Source organism: Anser brachyrhynchus (genome assembly GCF_964034855.1).
Source record: "Anser brachyrhynchus genome assembly, chromosome: 3".
NCBI lineage: Eukaryota > Metazoa > Chordata > Aves > Anseriformes > Anatidae > Anser > Anser brachyrhynchus.
In genome coordinates this window covers 17653126-17671063 of record NC_137696.1, presented here as the reverse complement: position 1 = coordinate 17671063, position 17938 = coordinate 17653126, and the positions used below count along the sequence as shown (strand labels likewise).

The 17938-nt window shown below is 43.4% G+C and overlaps 1 long non-coding RNA gene across 1 annotated transcript in view; it reads right to left on the bottom strand.

The window, feature by feature from the left end:
• Window positions 1-17938, bottom strand: part of LOC308193387 — a 59491-nt gene that overhangs the window by 8077 nt on the left and 33476 nt on the right. The gene's annotated exons all lie outside the window — the stretch shown is intronic.

The window sequence follows — 17938 nt, the reverse complement described above, 5'->3', positions numbered from 1 at the left end:
AAATCTCCTTTCCAGTGCACTCTTCCCAGCCATGCTGTGTGCACAGGCCTCAGTACTCTGCACCATGTGGGGAGGGGGCCTTCGCCTGCTCCATCAGCGAGAGATTTTTCCTCTTCCTCCCTGAGGCTGACTTTTCTTCTTGCTTTGCCTCATTTCCTTGTCTCCTGAGTCCCAAGCTGAAATCCCCATCAATGCTCCAAAAAGTGTACACAAAATGGACCAGCTTATTGGAAAAATGCCACTCGGAGAGTTTTCTGCCTCCACAGTTGTTTCTTCTGCCTTCACATGAGTCCCTCTCTGGGTGCTTCATTAGTTCTTTCAGGCAGGCAGAATTTCCATCTTATTAGGTGGAAAAAAATGCTTCTTCAGCCAAGATTTCCAGAACGATGATTTACACAACAAAACCAGCAAGCCCTCACATTTTATAGCAGCACGTTAAAAAATCCATTTTCTGTAAGGTGGAAGAAGATATTATGCAAGAGGGCAAAAATCCCTTTGAAATCTCCTTGGTGGACCCACAATCTACTTGGTAAGCTATTTAAAAATCAGCACTTATAAGGTATGTGTCAGCCTCCAAATATACTAAGTGCCTAATTAGAGGTTTTTGCAGTGAGTTGCGATGAAGGCTGTGTGTTTCTGTTCCCTGCTCAGGCAATCCTAGGCAGGTGAGCACTGAAGGAGATGATGCAGATACAACCATGTTTCCCCCAAATTGTGAGAGGATTTGCTAGAGCTGACTAGAAATTTGTGGGGAGAAAAGAGCAGGAGCCTTTTACGTCAGTCCTAGAAGAACACCACACTTCTGATGGATGCCATGGTTTGGCAGGCCAAGGTCGGCGTTATTCTGACACTGGCCTGCTCTTGAGACCCCTCTTCTGTATTGAAAAGACAAGCTACATATTTGTGCTGCTGTTAAACGTGGAGGGGTTTTAAAGAGACCCATTAAATTAAATGACATAGTTCTGCACAAATTCACAACAAACACAAGAGAAATAGCTGGTATTCCACCATCTTTTAGTCATGGCAGGTATTAAAGGGACAAGACTAGAAATGAAAGCAATACAGCTTCAGAAAACTCTTCCCGTAGGAAATCCTCGCATTTTATATCTATCGAAATACCAAACTGGATCCAGAGAAAAACACTTCTTCGTCCCTTGACCTTGAATTTTAGATTCGTTTGCACCAGATATGTTGAAATTTACTGAAAGATATTCCATTCAAATGAAAAAACGAAACAACAACAAAACCAAACACAGTTACTTTTCCTTCCATAGTTTGCTTTGTTTCAACTCAAAGCTACTTGCTCACTTATTTCTGCAGATATTGGGAAGGGAAATACCAGCTTGTCATGACAAATCATGGCACTTCATTGCCAGAACAAACATCCTGTCCATGCCACTGTAACCATAATACATCAAGCTCTGTCAATGTGTAAACTTTTTGGAAAAAATCTATCATTTTCCTCCTCTCTCTGGAGAACAATGCAGATTAGTTTGCATTGAAGATTAGCATCAGTTATAAGACACATCTGTCCACAAGGGAGATGGAGATAATATTTCTTCTTCATTTCAGATAACAGTAGGAACCATTAGGGCACCTTGTATTTTATATATATATATATATATATTTATTTTTTTTTTCTATTTGCTGATTTAAACTCCTTGTTTCAATAAGCTGCACTGCTCATGGTCAGTGAGAAGGCAGTGGAGAAGGGTTTGCTGGGAGCCCTGGACTCCTGTGTTCTGAACTGCTACGGAGATCAAACAAAAACGAACATCTGCTGTTGAAATTCTTTCCCATTATTTTTCGAAATACATTCTTATTTCAGGAGGTTCCAAGCAACCATCCTTTTTTAGCTGGAACACAAGAAGTATTTCCGAAAACATCTGGGAATTGACAAGACAATACAAAAGAACATATTTAAGAATCACTAATCATTTATAATTAACTACAGCTGCCACTGTGCACAAAGACACAATACTAGTTAAAAAAGACACACGCACACGATCATATAACCAAATCATCCCTGTAAATATGCAAAGCCAGGAGGTAAGGTGGCTATAACTCACATTTTATGCATCATTTAAGAATATCTGGCTGTCTGTGGGAAGCAGGTCAATCCACCTGCTCCAGAAAAGTGCAAGACTTTGCAAAGGACAAAGAGGTGGGTCAAAGTGAGGAGTTTTATCTTGATCATATCGCATCGCTGGTACAGTCTCTGTACCAAGAAGAAGGTGGTACCTGACATAGGTCTAGTATAAAGAGCGTATCACATTTTCTGGATTTTTTTTTTTCATTCTTAAAAAATGTATTTCTCAAATGAAAAGTCCATACCTGGTTTTAGCTTTCAATCAGTCACGGAACCAGATGGAACACTCTTCACATTTGCAATGAAATGCTCCATTTAAAAACAAACAAACAAACAAAAAAACAACCCACAAACCAACAATGATTATGATAATTTGGGAAAGAGGCTACCATCAATTCAACCAGTTCCTTCCACAGAAGCCCACCGGCATCTCTTAATCTCTCCTGGGAGTAATGGACAAGCCAATAAACCAAGGACTGGAAGCAAAGAAAAGTAATTCATAAACATACTGCTGTGTCTTTCCTGTATCAGCAGAGAAAATGAGGAATGCCATGAAATTCTTAAGTTGTGGGCAGTCATGTGAAACCACTCAAAACACAGGGTGTGTGGAATTCCACGTATTGTGCTCAGCAGATATTAGTGGAAAAATCAGTGTCTGGTCCATTTAAAAGGCCTTTTGATGCATCTCACCTCCTCCATTTGTTTTATGAACCCTGAAATATAACTTTGTATCCTCTCTGATTATTCCCCAAAATCCTTTCCAGGGAGATTTTCACCTAAACTTTCCCTAGAACTTCTCTTGCATGGGATGCCCGCTCCCGGCTGCTTTGACGGACCATTAACGTCCTGGGAAAGAAACCTCTCAGCTCTCTCACCCCCTTACCATCATTTTTTTTTTCCTTTCCCACATTTAGGACATCCACATCTTCTACCACACCTGGCAGGGCTCATGTCTTGAGTAACGGCAGAAAACTGCATTTTCCAGAGCAGCACCATGGATATCTGATCTCGCAAAACTAATGCAAAGGAAAAAATAATAATGTTGGTACCTCTAGGAAAACTCTGTGGCTGAAAATGGCAGGGGCCACCTCTGGATGTGGGTGGTCTATAGTCAATAGTGTAGGTAGAAATGAAGCAGAGCGGAGGAGCATAAGGCAAACTCCAATTTGTTGATCCGGGCTGCAGTGGCAATGAGAACTGCCGACTCAGCTGTCCCCAGCGCATGCTGCTCGCAGCTGGTTTGTGGCTCCCTCTTGCTCCTGAGGGAGGGTTATTTTCCCTTTACCATCAGTGTGTCCAGGGCTGGACAGGGGGTCCTTCACCACCCAACCCCTGGGTGGTGCAAGGACCTGGCTTGCAATCCAGTGTTTCCCCCTGCCAACGCCAGCTGGGGCTAAACTTGCAAAGATTGGCTATGGAGCACGCTAGTTCATAGCAATTACAGATGTGCTGGTGGGAGGGGGTCTCTGCAGGTCTCTCGTCCAACCTCGGGCTGAGGCTGGGACTACCTGCAGCACTAGGTCAGGTTGGTTGCGTCTTTGCCTTGGAAACTTCCACAACTTAAGCCCACACAGATGCTTTACTCCTTGGCTCTAGAGAGGGGAGAGGACTAGGTAAGGCCTTTCTGTAGAGACACCACAGTAATTCACCACGGAGCACAAGTCCTCCACTGTCGTGTGTCATAACAGAACCCCATGGTGAAAAAGTCCCAGCTGTTTTTATCTCCCTGGAAACCTGTGGTCTCATCTGCTCAAGAACTTCTTCATTCTCACCACAGCCACTGTCTGCTTATCACACGCAGGAGGCATCGCAGCAAGACAGTCTCCGTGCCAATTTGCAAGGGAGGGAGAGCGGCGGGTTTCTCAGCAGCCTCACAGAGGGCTTTAGAAAGGCTCATTTAAACATGCAGAGCATGCACAGAAGGAGAAGACGACTGGAAATCTGGCTGGGTGAACAGCACTTAAAAAGGGAGCAGCCACTGTAAATAGCCTGACAGCAAAACTCAAGTGCTCGCTCACAGCTCCGGGTTTGTTGGTAGCTCAATCGATTTGCTGTGCAGGGGCACTGACTGCGGTGCAGTGACCCTCGTCGTGTACTACCAGCTCTGCCAGGCACCTCCATGCTGCCTTCCTGCCCAGACGGGGAAAAATAGCTGCCAAGCACACAGACAAGCCACTTATTCTTTCTGTGCCTACAAGAAGCACAGGGACCCAAAACTTGTGCTCCATTCCACTTGGGGTCAGCCACCCTCTTTCGGAAGGCAAATTAATTGCCAGCGAAGGATGCAAAAGGTTTGTGCCAGCTCCAGACTAAGTCATCATTTGGAGCAGAAGAGGAATGTGTCATCCCACAGTGGTTTTTGGTATTAGCATGGGAAACATGCTCTGCTTTCTCTGACTCTGTTTATTCACTTGCCATTTGAGAATATCCAATTACCTGCAAATTGCACCAAGCCCCAAGCTCTATAAAAATAAATAAATAAATAAATAATTCGTGGTCTAAAGAGCCAGAACACCAGCAGGATTACATGGTCTAAAAGGAGTAAGCCTCTCTTCCTGGAGGAGCTTGATTTTCTAAGGAGGTTCCCCTCGCACCTCTGTCACACCAGTCCAAAATAGCACACGGGCACATACCTTGGTTGACTACAAGCGTAACTCCTTTCAAAGCTGTCTTGGTTTGCAGTAAGGACCATTTCAGTTTCCATTTGGCAACGTTACATCAGTGTCTCAAGAGCTGGTGGTGGCCTCCCTAAGCACCCAGGTCCCTACAAACCCAGCCTCCAAACTGACACCAGGCATCACTTTTCCCACTTGTATCACAAAAATGGCACATTATGACAAATACAATGTGAACAAAATGTCAGGATCAGAGAGAAGAATGGGAACATGGGCAAATCAATCCAACAAGTCTCTTGTGGGCCTACAGTTCAATTTTTTTCAGAGGGAGAGAAAGAGAGAAATCTCCCTACCCCAAAGGACACATTTGGGGTAAGTCTCTTCATACAGTTGTAAATCCAATATTCCATTTAAAAAACATTGACTTTTTTTTTTATCAGTTAATAAACAATTCTCTCTGGAATCCTGTAATGACACTTAAAAGACGGGGGAAAACAGTTCCACAGCAATACAGAAATTAAGGAAAACTCCATTTCAACAATTTCCTCTTATGATATCCTAGAAAGCCTCCAAAGTGCATTAAGTCCAAGCTGAGCTGTAATCTCCCACAGGTTATCATAATCTTTCTTCTGGAAACTAAGCAAGATGAAAAAACAGCCAGAAGTGCACGGAAAGATAAGCAATGGGAAAATGGGTTATCTGCTCACAACATCTACGAGCTCCTGGAGACTGCATGCAGTTTGCAGCCAAGCCCATCAGTTAGGTCTTAGTATATTTAGCCTGCACTTCTTGTTACACCAGAGCACAGCAAAATGTGATTTGCCTTGGCTGGCCAAGGTAGAAAGTATTAGGTAGAAGGCAAAAGTAATGCAAGTCGGTGTGGGTTTTGAAATATGGGGCACTGTTGCCCCAAAGTTCCCTTGAGAAGCACGAGAAAGGTTGGGAGTGCAGAGGACAGAGTCCTGCCATGCCTGGAGAAGTGCTGGGTTGGTGCCAGACCTTTTTGGCAAATATGGGAGCATCCTGAAGTGATAGCCCAAATCCCATTTACTCACACACTTACCTTTTTTGCAAAGGTTCAGTACATTCAGTCCTGCAACCTCACCTGTGGCTCAGAGCTTAGGGCATTAACATCACTGCTTTGACTCCTTGCTAGCCCAGCTGTCAGTAGAATAGAGTCCAGAACACCCTTTCTGCTGCTCCTTTGCTCCTTTAACCCAAGGGACAAGAGATCTCCATAGCCGTTGGTGGAGAAAGACATTGAGGTATTGGAAATCCTGAATTTGCTCTTCTATGATGTGTGGACACATCTTCCCAGCTCACTCTAACTGTGAAGGGGGCTGACACCACGGAGCAATAAATGCAGAGGGGACATCCATGCTCTTGCTAATCCCATCTGTGAGCTCAAACTGCTCTGAGGTCCTTGGGTGAGCAGAGTTGGATTTCCCCAGGAAAGGCTGAATGCATTTCCAGTGCTGCAGAGGAAACTGCTGTTAGACCTGCCTGAGCTCATCACTCTCAGTCCTGTGCCTAGGTGAGATTTAAGGTTTCTTTTTCACCTCACTCACTTTGCTGGAAATGGGGCCATTTTCTAGGGACTAACAAATAGTGCAGGGAACTGACAGCTCAAGGAGTAGTAGGGACCATTAACCTTGCGAAACGCCAGTCATCTGCAACCTGTCGAGGATGTTATTTCTGTCAGTAGCTGGGAGTAACTCCCAAACAGCACCTTGATTTATTTTTCACTTTGGTTTGAATGGGTGGTGCTGCTCTGATTAGACTTCTTTGGATCATTTGTAGAAATTATGAGTTCTTTACTCCAGCTTCTCCTATCCATCCTGTGTTTGATCTGAGACTCCCTGTATTTGTAGGTGCTCTCAGCTTCTGTGCTCAGTTATCACAAGATAAAGGTCTGGGAGGCTGACTATCTTATCTCAGTGCCCGTGCTTGGGTGGCACGGACAGTGCTCCATCCCACACAGCACATCCACAAGGCACGTGTTGCACCTGCGTTTTACTTGTACAAGACAGTGACCAAGCTGGCAAGGACACAGGACAGTGCTAACTCCCTGAAAATCCCCTGCCATTCCTCCCTTTTATCTTCCACAGTGCAAGGCTCCATGCTGAATGATGAGTCTCAGATCCACCCCAAACACTTGCCAAGATGAAGGAGGAAAATGTATGAGCGGGTGCCACAATACAGCTTATTAGTCATTACTGATCTTGGCACAAAAGCTGCTGAAATCAGTTTTGGTGACGATACAAAGTTAAAGGCTTCTGCAAGACGAAGGATGGAAAGCAGAAAGGTCACGATAACTTCGAAGCTTGGAGTGACAGGAAAAACTGGGAGGAAAAGGAGCGCTGTGGCACAAAACGCAGAACAAAATTCTGTGTTTTCAGGTATTAATAAGCACAGCTCCTACGGCAAGGGAGCTTCAGAGGCTGGAGGCAGCAGGGAAGGGAGGTCTGGCTGTATGAGTCAGATACACCCATTCAGCGCAGGCATGGATAGGGTGAATGGATGGAGTTATTTGCTGCACACACCTATCAGTATCCTGGCACACAGGCACCACTGCTTACACCCCTCATCAGGCGTCCGGTACAGAGCAAATCATGGGGTGCATAGGGGCAGAAAGGCCACTGCACGAAGGAGACGAGGACTCGGTGCAGACAGCCTAGCCAGGGGTGAGGGGAAACTGCCTACATTTCGTATAGAAAGTACCAGCTCAGGGAGGAGTGCAGTTTTGGGAGAGCCTTTCAGTGTGTGCAGGGAACAGAGGGAAACGGTGTAGTGTTGAGCAGTGCCTGAGCAATCTGTAAGTGGCAGAATACAACACAACGATTTTCCCAGCAGCAGCTGGGCCTTGCGTGGATGGCTGTGTTTCTGTGAAGTGTGCGGCCTGGTCACGGCCTGCACTGCCTTATTGCAAACCTCTGACCCACAGCATGATGCGCGCTGGTGGGAAGGGTCTTTGGAAATCTCCGAGGACAGAAACCCCCCACATCTCTGAAGGCTGCACCACTCCAGGGCAGGGTTTTTCCTACTGTCGAACCTGAATTTGCAGCACCACGGTTTCTGGCTGTTACCCTTGTAATAATGTCTGTCACAGTCATCCTCTCTGCTAATTCCCTTCAAGCATCTGTAGCTGCTCCTAGGGCTGGACTCCACATGACCAGAAGGCAATAAGGGTAGAGATAACCAGGTACTTCCCCCTACAGTGAATAACCCAACACCAAGAGAAACCTGTGAAATTACCTTCTGGGTGCTGACACTAAGCACAGCAGAAGAGATGCATAAGACTAGCAATTTTATTAAAGAAAAGAAAGCATGCTGAAAATGAGAAATTGTGCTCTAAGGTTACGAATTTTCATTTCTTTATCCTTTTGTAGAATTTGAAACCATAATAAGATCACAATTTCCAGATTTCACAGATAGCACACCTTGAAGAGTGTGAATCATCATTTTCTCCATTTTTAACTCCTGAAAAGTTTTGCTCATCTTTAGGTTTGAAACTTCAGGTTTGTCTGTGTTTTGTTGTTTCTTTTTTTGTTTTGTATTTTTGGGGTCTTTTTGCTTCTTTGACTTATCAAGAGGCAGAAAGCAGCTAAGTTGTTTTTTCCTCTCATCTCTAATATTTCAAAAGTTGAGGATATTGTGCAAGCTTGCAGATCCTACCTCAGGATCATCTGTCTTCTAACATTCAGTAGGAAAATGTCAGATGTTGACAACTTTCAAAAGCAAAATTGAAACAGCAATTTCAATTCCAAACTTTCTTTTTTTTTTTTTTCTTTTGGCAATTATTTTTGGCTCTAACAAGTCTACCTTTTGAAAAGGCTCTTTTCAATCTAAACTCCATTGTCCAAAGGGGTTGTGATTTGAGTCTATTGCCTCTGGTGTCAAACCCAGCTAACTCTGAAGTCGCTGCAAAAAGAACTGGATCATTACAAACAGGAAGAAAAGGCTTTTCTGCCTATTATTAGCACACGTGTATTGTCAGCAAAAAAAGCCACGAGCAAGGGTCAGAGCCTGTAGTAGTCATTTCTTTCAGAAATAGCAGGTATGCGAGGACTAGCATGAGGCTGGAATCCAAAAAATAGGCCAGCTGAAACCTGCTTTGCCTCATTTCAGGATGGACTGGCCTGGCAGAGCCACCCTTGATTCAGTCACTGAGTCATAGAGGAGCTGATACCAAGCAAAGCAGGAACACATTAATAAGTAAGAAGTATTGTCTTCTAATTATCCCATCTCACAAATCATTCCTGCCAGAGTTTTGGGTTCGAACAGAGAAAAAGAAACCAAAAGTGTCTTTGGTGGCCAACTTGCTGGCCCCGTGGAGACAGGACCGCTTGTGTAGGTAACTACTTCAGCATCCCAGTCTCTGCAGTCTAGGGGCTGTTATCACTGAGCTAATGAAGCACTTGGGTCTACCTTGTCACTGCTGTAACAATGGCCACTATTAATACTGGTGCTGACTATTAATACTTTTTCCTCTACTGGTACAGGATGCCCCCATTCCTTGGTTTTCAGCAATAACTAGCACAGAGGCCAGGCTTGCATCCTTTCGCCTGCAAAGAAAATGAAACAGCACCTGGAAATCTGCCACATGGGAAAGGCTGGGGGAACAAATTGTACTGCCAGGGACAACAGGAGAAAAGAACAGCAGAAACTGTATGCCCAGGCATCTTCGCTAAGCTGTAGTATCTTACAAATTTGGGGAAAAACAAATTCTCGCACTAAGCTGTAACCTTTTCTTTCATCTTAAAAAAAAAATAAATTGCAGAATTTAAGGAAAGCCAAGGCACTTTCACCATGTTTAAAGCTGTCTGTTTTTTGTTTTAATTACACCACTGATGGTTTGCAAGAACTAGGATTTAAAGCAGAATGACAGTGATGTTTGGGTCTGCCTAACTTCCGCGTGGCCAATGGTTTTATGCAACTCCCTCCAGCTATCTGCACCTCCTCTATTTCTTCTTCCATTTCCCTGCCTGATTTCAACCACAGACCTGGGATCCCATGTTGTGCCATATCTAGTGAAGAGGGCTTTCCATTAGTGCTAGTGATTATGGACAGGAACTGTTTCAACTAATACATAATACAACTCGCTCCACGGATTACAGATTATAGGCTGGAGCTTTCCACCAAGCCCAATCATTTCCAAATGTCAGATCTCTAGATTTGACCTCAACATTACAGGATGAAGTCTTGTGCACTGTTGGTGCTGTTGTGTTTTGTCTTTTCTACAGAAATCCCAATGTGGGATACAGACTTGTACGCCTGTAAAAATGTACTGACAATTTCCTATTAATTAAATTACCTAGTAATACTGTAACGTTTTCCAACTGTGGAAAAAAAAGAAAAAAGAAAAAAGAAAAAAGAAAAAAGAAAAAAGAAAAAAGAAAAAAGAAAAAAGAAAAAAGAAAAAAGAAAAAAGAAAAAAGAAAAAAGAAAAAAGAAAAAAGAAAAAAGAAAAAAGAAAAAAGAAAAAAGAAAAAAGAAAAAAGAAAAAAGAAAAAAGAAAAAAGAAAAAAGAAAAAAGAAAAAAGAAAAAAAGAAATAAATGCTAGGACAAATATAGTGAGGTGACATATGGTGTTTTCAACTACCTACACAGAGGGAATTCTCTTATTATTTATCATAGCACCTCAGGCCTGGAATGTTCATGGTTTCTTAGTAAAACAAAGATTATGACCTATCACTTTTGAAAGCTCATCCTATGCTTCTTCAGCTCGCTCTCAATAAATACTTACTACAAGTAAGTACTAACAAGAAATAAAGGAAGCAGACAGTGGACAACCAGCAGATCATCAGTTCCAGGAGTAAAAACTGGAAGGTGTTTGGAAGAGAATTTACCAGGAAGTGGTGTTCTTGTCTCTCCCCTGATCCTTTTTTTTTTTATTATTATTTTTAATTAATAGTGTAGGAGTGGGGAAAAAATGAAAAGAAACTGGAGGGGAAGGAAAGAAATATGGAAGGAAAGAGAAATGTTATTTTGAAAGTAATGGTACTAAAGAAACCAACCAGATCTTGTTGAGGAAAGCCCAGAAATTTTAAACAGCAGAAGAAAAAAATCCCATGGAAATCTTTAATTCATGAAGATATTCTTCCATGAAAATGCATTAAGGTGCTACTGGAAACTCCCTGACAAGGTGTACTACTGTTTGAGAACCGAGTCAAATGGAGATATTCCTGCATGTCCTAAAAGCTACAGACTAAATTAAACTTTTGCAGGGAAGTTACGTGCAGTGCTGTGCCAAGACAGTTATCACACACCCAGCTGCAGAGCTCCAGGTTTGCTCCTGAGAAATGATCCTAGAGAATGAAATCACCACAAACAGCTATGTGTCACTGCTGTCACTGAGTATCTGAATGGTGGTCCTGTCCTCCCGCACACCACTTGCGCTTCTGCGTTGGGTATTGTCACGCTTTGAGGTACACCGTCCAGTCGTCCAAACCACCAATAAAGGAGATAAACAATATCAACCCCAATACCAGCCCTCTCAGAAACATCACTTGCAAGCCTCTGAATTTGGAGCTGTTGAGCCTGATGAGCTCTCTGAGCTTTATCGTCTACTCAGGACCACTGCCCGTACACTGCCTACTGCCAGCGCAGAGCAGTTTGATCTATTATGACCTGATCTGCCGTGACTCTGAACCTCCAGGTAACCCTTCTCAGCAGTCACTTCAAAACAATGAAAATAATATCAATATGTACAGTGGGATCCCTTTGATCCCTACCTTCGAAGACCAGTTTTCTTGGCTCGAGTCCCATTCTCTACCAGTAAACAAAAATGTCAAACAGTGGCCATGAAACCGTTGTGTGTGTTTACTTCAGCATGCTGCCACACAAAACAAAGATCAATAAAAGAGAAAATAAAAGTCAGAAATGGCCATTAAAAGTTTTGTCTAATTTGTATCAGCTGTAAATGAAAACTGTTAGAGTAGTACTGTAGGAGGCTTTTTGCAAGAAGGTGAGGAGCCCTTCCATTTAAACAGCCTGACAAGCTTTGCTGTCGGGCAGTAGGGAGGAGAGAATCTTGCTTCCTCATCTCTTTTTTTATGCACTAACAAGAAAACATAGAAAAGCTGACATTTTTCTGACAAATCCTTAGAGTTAATCTGTTTTATTCTGGTTGCTGGCATTGGAGTAGTTGAATCCCCACCTACTCGGTTCTCGCTTATGCTACATTAATATTTTAAGACTTTTCAAAATCTGCCTGATTCCCTAACATAATTTGAAGAAAAAAGATGTCAGAAAGGAGGTTACAGGTTCGAGCTCCTCTGCTGTCAACTGTCTCCCCCCACACACACACCTGTGCCCCACTGCTGACCTGTAAGTTATTGAAAGGACATCCCAGAGAGACTGATGTATATCTTAAAAAACACAGAGAGATTCCCATCCATTCAGGGGAACAAACAAACAAACAAATCAAAAGGGGAGAAAATAAAAGTAAGGAGAGGTGGTCCTCCTAGCGAGAAGGGCTGAGAAACTCTAAGGTAAAAATATCAACGTACATTCTGACATGTTTTCCTTTCCCAAGATTCATTTTTTGCATTCGTTCCCTAACTATGTTGTAATGTGTAATGCTTATTAGACTTGAATTGTAATTCATTTAATGCAGCCATTGCCTCTCTTGGCTGCTGCAAAGCATGTATCTGTTATCTATAGCTCAGAGAATGCAGCTTAGACAGCCTGACGATGAGAAAAGAACTTTTGAAAAGAACTTGGGCTAACTTGAAAGGAAAACTGTCTCACCCAGCACCCCACAGATGCTGTCAAAAGTCAGACTCTTACATTTTGATGTGCCGTTGAATGATAGATATAAGAAAATGGTCTGTATAGCTTATCTAAGGTGGACTATTACTGGACATATAAGCAGCCTTTAAAGGCTGTAGATGCAGAGGATGATAAGGAACAACCCTTTTCAGTCCGTTTCCAGCAATATCTGATCATGGCATCCACCTTTAAATCCTCACTGCTGACATCATATGACTCCTTTGCCTATATGTGACTTGGTGGGAACATTTGGAGGTCTCCAGACCTACCTTGCCTTTGAGCAGGACAGTTGCAAACACTGGATCAAGTCAGTCATGGCTTTGTCTAGCCAAATCTTGAAATCCTCCAAGATAAACAGTAGCAATGAAAAGAGCCCCAAACAAACAAATGTCACAGAGATTAGGATGAATGTTGACATATTCAAACAAATTCCTCCTTAATTTTTCAGAGTAACCCAATGGATGAATATCCAAAGAGATGGGAAAGCAAAGCATTGCTCTTTAATGGACAGTGGAGATTTTTTTGCATGCATGTCTTCTCTATGGGAAGAACTGAGATGTGATTGTAACTGAATACAATGCCTCTCAGAATCTTCTTAAGGCTTCTATGAAAAAAAAATAAATCAAAGAAATGAAGGAATTCTTTAAGGACAGCTAGACTACTGAGAAGCTGTATTGGGGGAGTGGCAAGGAAAGAAAAAGAGAGAAAAGTCTTGAAGAAAAGCTCAAAAAATACCAGAGATCTTTGTTACAGGCAAAATAGACGCAGAGACCTAGATGGCTTTCTGCAGCATCTCTGTTTCTTGGTAACTCAGACCAAGAGGTTTGGCTGCCAAAAATTAGGCACACCTGTCCAATTATTTTTTCCAACTAATTTGAAGGTGTATCTGACAATAAATACGCACTGAGCTTAACAGATTTCATCAGAAACAACATATCCTACATACCAGAAAGAGGTTCATGCTGCAAAACAGCAATGTCATGACCAAGGGGAAGATTGCTTAATTAGCTCATTATTTTTCTCAAAAGCGATGGAAAAAATTAGCTGACTGCGGTATGGCTCTGCCCGTGTTTCCAATAGTTACAAGACAAAGATTTCTAAAGTGGTGAAACTTTCTAGATTAATAGTTCTCTCTCTCTTTCTTAAATGGCAGTCTATTTTGTGCAGATGATATGGATTTTAAGAGCTCCAAAACTTCCTAAAACAACTCTCAAAGTAAAGGCATGAGTCCTCCTTGCTCGAGGGCACAAGCCAGGTGACAAAGTCAGGAGGAAGAACGCTTTGGGGGGGAGACAGTTTCCAGGGACCTTCCCAAATGCTGACCAAAATGAGCTCCTCCATCCAGGGGCACTTAATACTGAGCATGGCAGTCTAGAACATCCCTTTGGCCATGCCAGCCCCTTCTTGGAGCAAAGGCAGCAGGACACCAAGAGTTTCTTTGCTGTGGGCAATGACTGCTTTCCAAAAGCTGGAACACGGCACATGGTTCAGCAATGGCTGGGTTGCTCCAGCAGGTTTTACTTGGCTCCAGCAGGTGTTACAAGAGTGAGTGCAATCTGTTCTTGGATTGAGGAGATGCTTCCATTAGAAGGATTTCATTTCCTCCCACTCGCGAGGCTGCCTGTGTAGAGTGAGCTGTTAGCAACAGGGCATGGGGTGGGAGAGCTGCTTTCTAGGCATCACACACCACCTCTGCCCTGCCCCAAGGATGGGTTTGAGACAACAGCTCCCATCCATTCACACTCAGGGATGTGGATTTCCCCTGCCTTCCTTTACTAACTTATCTGGATGGATAAAGTTAAAAATGCGTGTGGTTTAGGACTTCAATTACTTCTATTTACACCCACGTAACCCCTTAATCCATCACATTCCTTATCTTATTGTTGGTAGAATGATGAATATTTGGGAATGAACTAAATGCCCTAAAGCTGACAAACTTGAATACATCTTTTCTAGGGTTCATATTTGGGGCAACCTGGACACAAAATCAGGGTCTTTTACTGCAGCATAGAGCCCAACAGACTGTCTCTGGCCCCCAAAGGCTCTCAGCTCAATACCATGATGAGGTCAGGTAACTTGACCAATGGCACAGAAAAAATCTGTGCCAGGGATGGGATATGACTCTTCCTGAGTGCCTCCCCGTGAAGGAAGACGTACCTTTTAAGCCCTGACCTCTCTGCACAGTACCAGCTATGATGCTTAGGCCAGTTGGTTTAAGACCCCCTCACCTCCCCCAGACAGGCATGAATCTGGACTTGAATGTACCCACAAAAAGAGACTTTGTTAAGCTCACTAGCTGCTCACAGTGGTGGCTGGTCCCCCTCCCTGCCAGAAAACATGCTTCATTTCTCATATGAACTTTCCTGGCTTTCTTTGTTTTCTGTTAAGGTTTTCTCCACTAGATTAATACAAAGCTCTTAATACCTGCTATTTCTTCTCCATGAAGCTGTGAAGCCCTGTAATCAAGCTGCTTTTTGATCTTCTTCTCAAAAAACTGACTGAGTGCTTTAAGAATTTCTGCAAGGCATTTTTTCCAGAACTTCTCCCTTTCTTTCCAAAACTGCTGTTAAAGAACACGCGTGCTGTGCACCCCAGCCAGCAGTCCCCTTCAGCAGCCCTATTAGATACCAGCATGACCAAGGTTACACAGTACTCCAGATAAATTGACCTTAGTGTTTTGTTAGTGTTCCAGAGCTTTGACTCACGATATGTTTTTGGTTAATCTGCCATAGACAAAGGGCTCCCTGTCGCCACCTGTCCACCCCAACACTGCTGTAGGAACAGAGAGTTTACTGCCTTAACCACATCAATAATCAGCCAGGCATGCCAGCATAAGCTTCATCCCCAGGGTATGAATTTGCACCCCTGGGTGACCCAGCACGCCAGCCTGTGTCAGAGGCACAGTCACGTCAAATGGAAAGGCATTTTGGACACGGCAGAGTGCTCATCACCTGTATCTGCTTGGTATCCTTAGGGTCAGAAGCGCTGCAGATGATCTCTGCATGAAAGATTAAAGCCTTCAGAGCTTTGATTCAGCAAAGCAATTACATACGCTTTTTACTTGTCAACACAATGCTACTTGAAAAAGAGCTGGAGCATTTGGCAAAAGCTGAGTAGAGAATTCATTGCTGAAACTCATTAAAATTGTCATGAAAGATTTTTCCTAAAATCAAGCAAGTTGATCAATGTATTTGATTTTCAGTTTCCTTTTTTTTTCAGGGACTAGGAGAAATATTTCAGAAAGTTTTTTTTCACAGAGACCAGCCTCTGATTTACCATCAGGGCCACGTGCAGGACAGCAAACTGTGGCAGAGCTGTCTGCTCACTGAGGGTATTTATGTAACAAATAGAAGCAACTCTGCAGTCTTAGCCTTGGCAGTTAGGGGGCATTAAACATCTGAGAGAAGAGCAATGCTTTTTGCTCTTCTTGACATTTAATACTATGGAAGGGTTGAGGAAGCGCTATAGCCAGGACCATTCTGGGCACTGGGTGGTAGAAGCAGGGGAAAAAAAAAAAGAGAAAAAACAGCTAAGACCAACAGATCTGCCTAGATATACAGCTGAGGTTAGACTTTCGTGTAAAAGGATTTATGCCATATAGGAACAAGTTTCCTCCTGCACAGGCCCTTTGGGAAGTCCCACAGTCCTGTGTACAATGGTTCATCGGGTTGCCAAGAAAGGATGCAGGGCCAATTGCATGGCCTTTGCAGCCAACACAAGGTCAGAGTAACAAAAAAAGACAGCACTATCCGAGCCTTTAAGCTGTCCTCTACACCAGTAAACTGCTTTCTGGGCAGCTAAAGCAGACAGCACAGTTCCCACATTTGGCAGGACACTCTGAGGCCAACCAACCAGTCAGGAATAAACACGGAAAAAAGATGGGTTTCACCCTGAGCAGAGCACTGGTAAATTACCAGATGGAAGTTATAAACGGCTACCGAGACACTGGGAATACCTGGAGGGGAAGGGCTGATTTAAAGTCCAGTTTCTAGTCCAATCTGTTCTTGGACCTTGGATCTCCAACTATGAAAGATATTTATGCTGCCAGATAAACCTCATCACAGTCTGTCTTCTGCCATAATTGAGTTTCTGCCTCATCATCCAACAGAGAAATGACTCAGCGTCACTTATGGAAGGAAAACTTTGTTTCTCTCCTCTGTCACTTCCTCCAGATAGTCTTGGGGTGGGGGGAGAAAAAGAGGGAATTACTCTCATTCACATCACCCCAATGTTTTAATAATTATTTTTGTCCTAAGTGCTCTGTAGTCCAGGATATATCACATCCTTCTAACCAGAGACAAGACATCATGGGAGATACCACTTGGTGCGTGAGCCCAGCCCACGGAAGAGAATGTTTGTATTGTTTTCTCTAAGTTTTCCACTTTTTTTTTTTTTTTTTTTTAAACAGAAAGATCCTATGGGAAACACTGATTTTTAAAAGGTTGTTTTTTCCACCTCTCAGAAAGGCTAAACTATTCCCAACCAGCTCTGCTCAGAGTAGAATTTATGACCCTACAGTTTTTCCACCTGGGTTTACCTATCAAAGCTTTGCCTCTTTCTAATCAATTTAAAAACATCTCTTCTTCTATTATGCAGATGTGTGGGGATTATAATGGCTCTAATATCTAAGAAGAGCCATACTAAAAACACAGCCTACCAAATAATCTTTGTGCCTGCAAAGCAATGTACACTCCTCCACACACTGACATTTTTCTACGTTATGAACACAAGCCTACTCATGGCATCTTAATCTTTTGATTAAGAAACCTTTTCTTCTCATCTGCAGAGAAGAGCCAAGAGCATTTTGGAGCCTTAAACACTGCTGAAAAGGAACATTCAATATAACGTTATCAGGTTAGCAAGCTGTAGCCATTTACAACTTGCCCAAGATGCTGCTCTTTGCCTGGCTCCATAAGCACAGTCATTTCAGACCCTCTGATCACTTTTTAGCCCATTAGCTGATTTCAGCCCAATCTGGCAGGGAAACCCGAAATAAAATTAATCTCCTATGTGTGTATTAAAAATCATTGTCCAGACAGAAGAGAGGAACACTCAGCAGGGTCCCCACAGCCCTGGACTAGCCCCCGCTGTCTCTGCACTAGCACAGCTGTCCCTCAGGCCGCGATGGGGGGAGAAGTTTATTTTTGTGGAAGAGAAATCAGTTTTGCAATCGATCTGCTGCTGCCTGTGTGGAGCGAGACGGGAACAGATGGCCCAAACACGGGGTTAATGCTTGCTGATGAGGACCTGGGAGGTGGGGGAAAGTCTGCCAGCAAGGAGATGGAAATTACTCCGACAGCCCAGTCCTGGGCTGGCAGTCGGTTGGTGAAGGAGCAGCACGGAAACAGGACCCAGAACATCACACACAAACACAGAGCTGCCCACGGGACTGCTGGACTAAACAAGGTCCCTCTCGTGAAGGAAAAGTGCCCTGCTAGCAGGAAGGGGACTGAGCCCTCA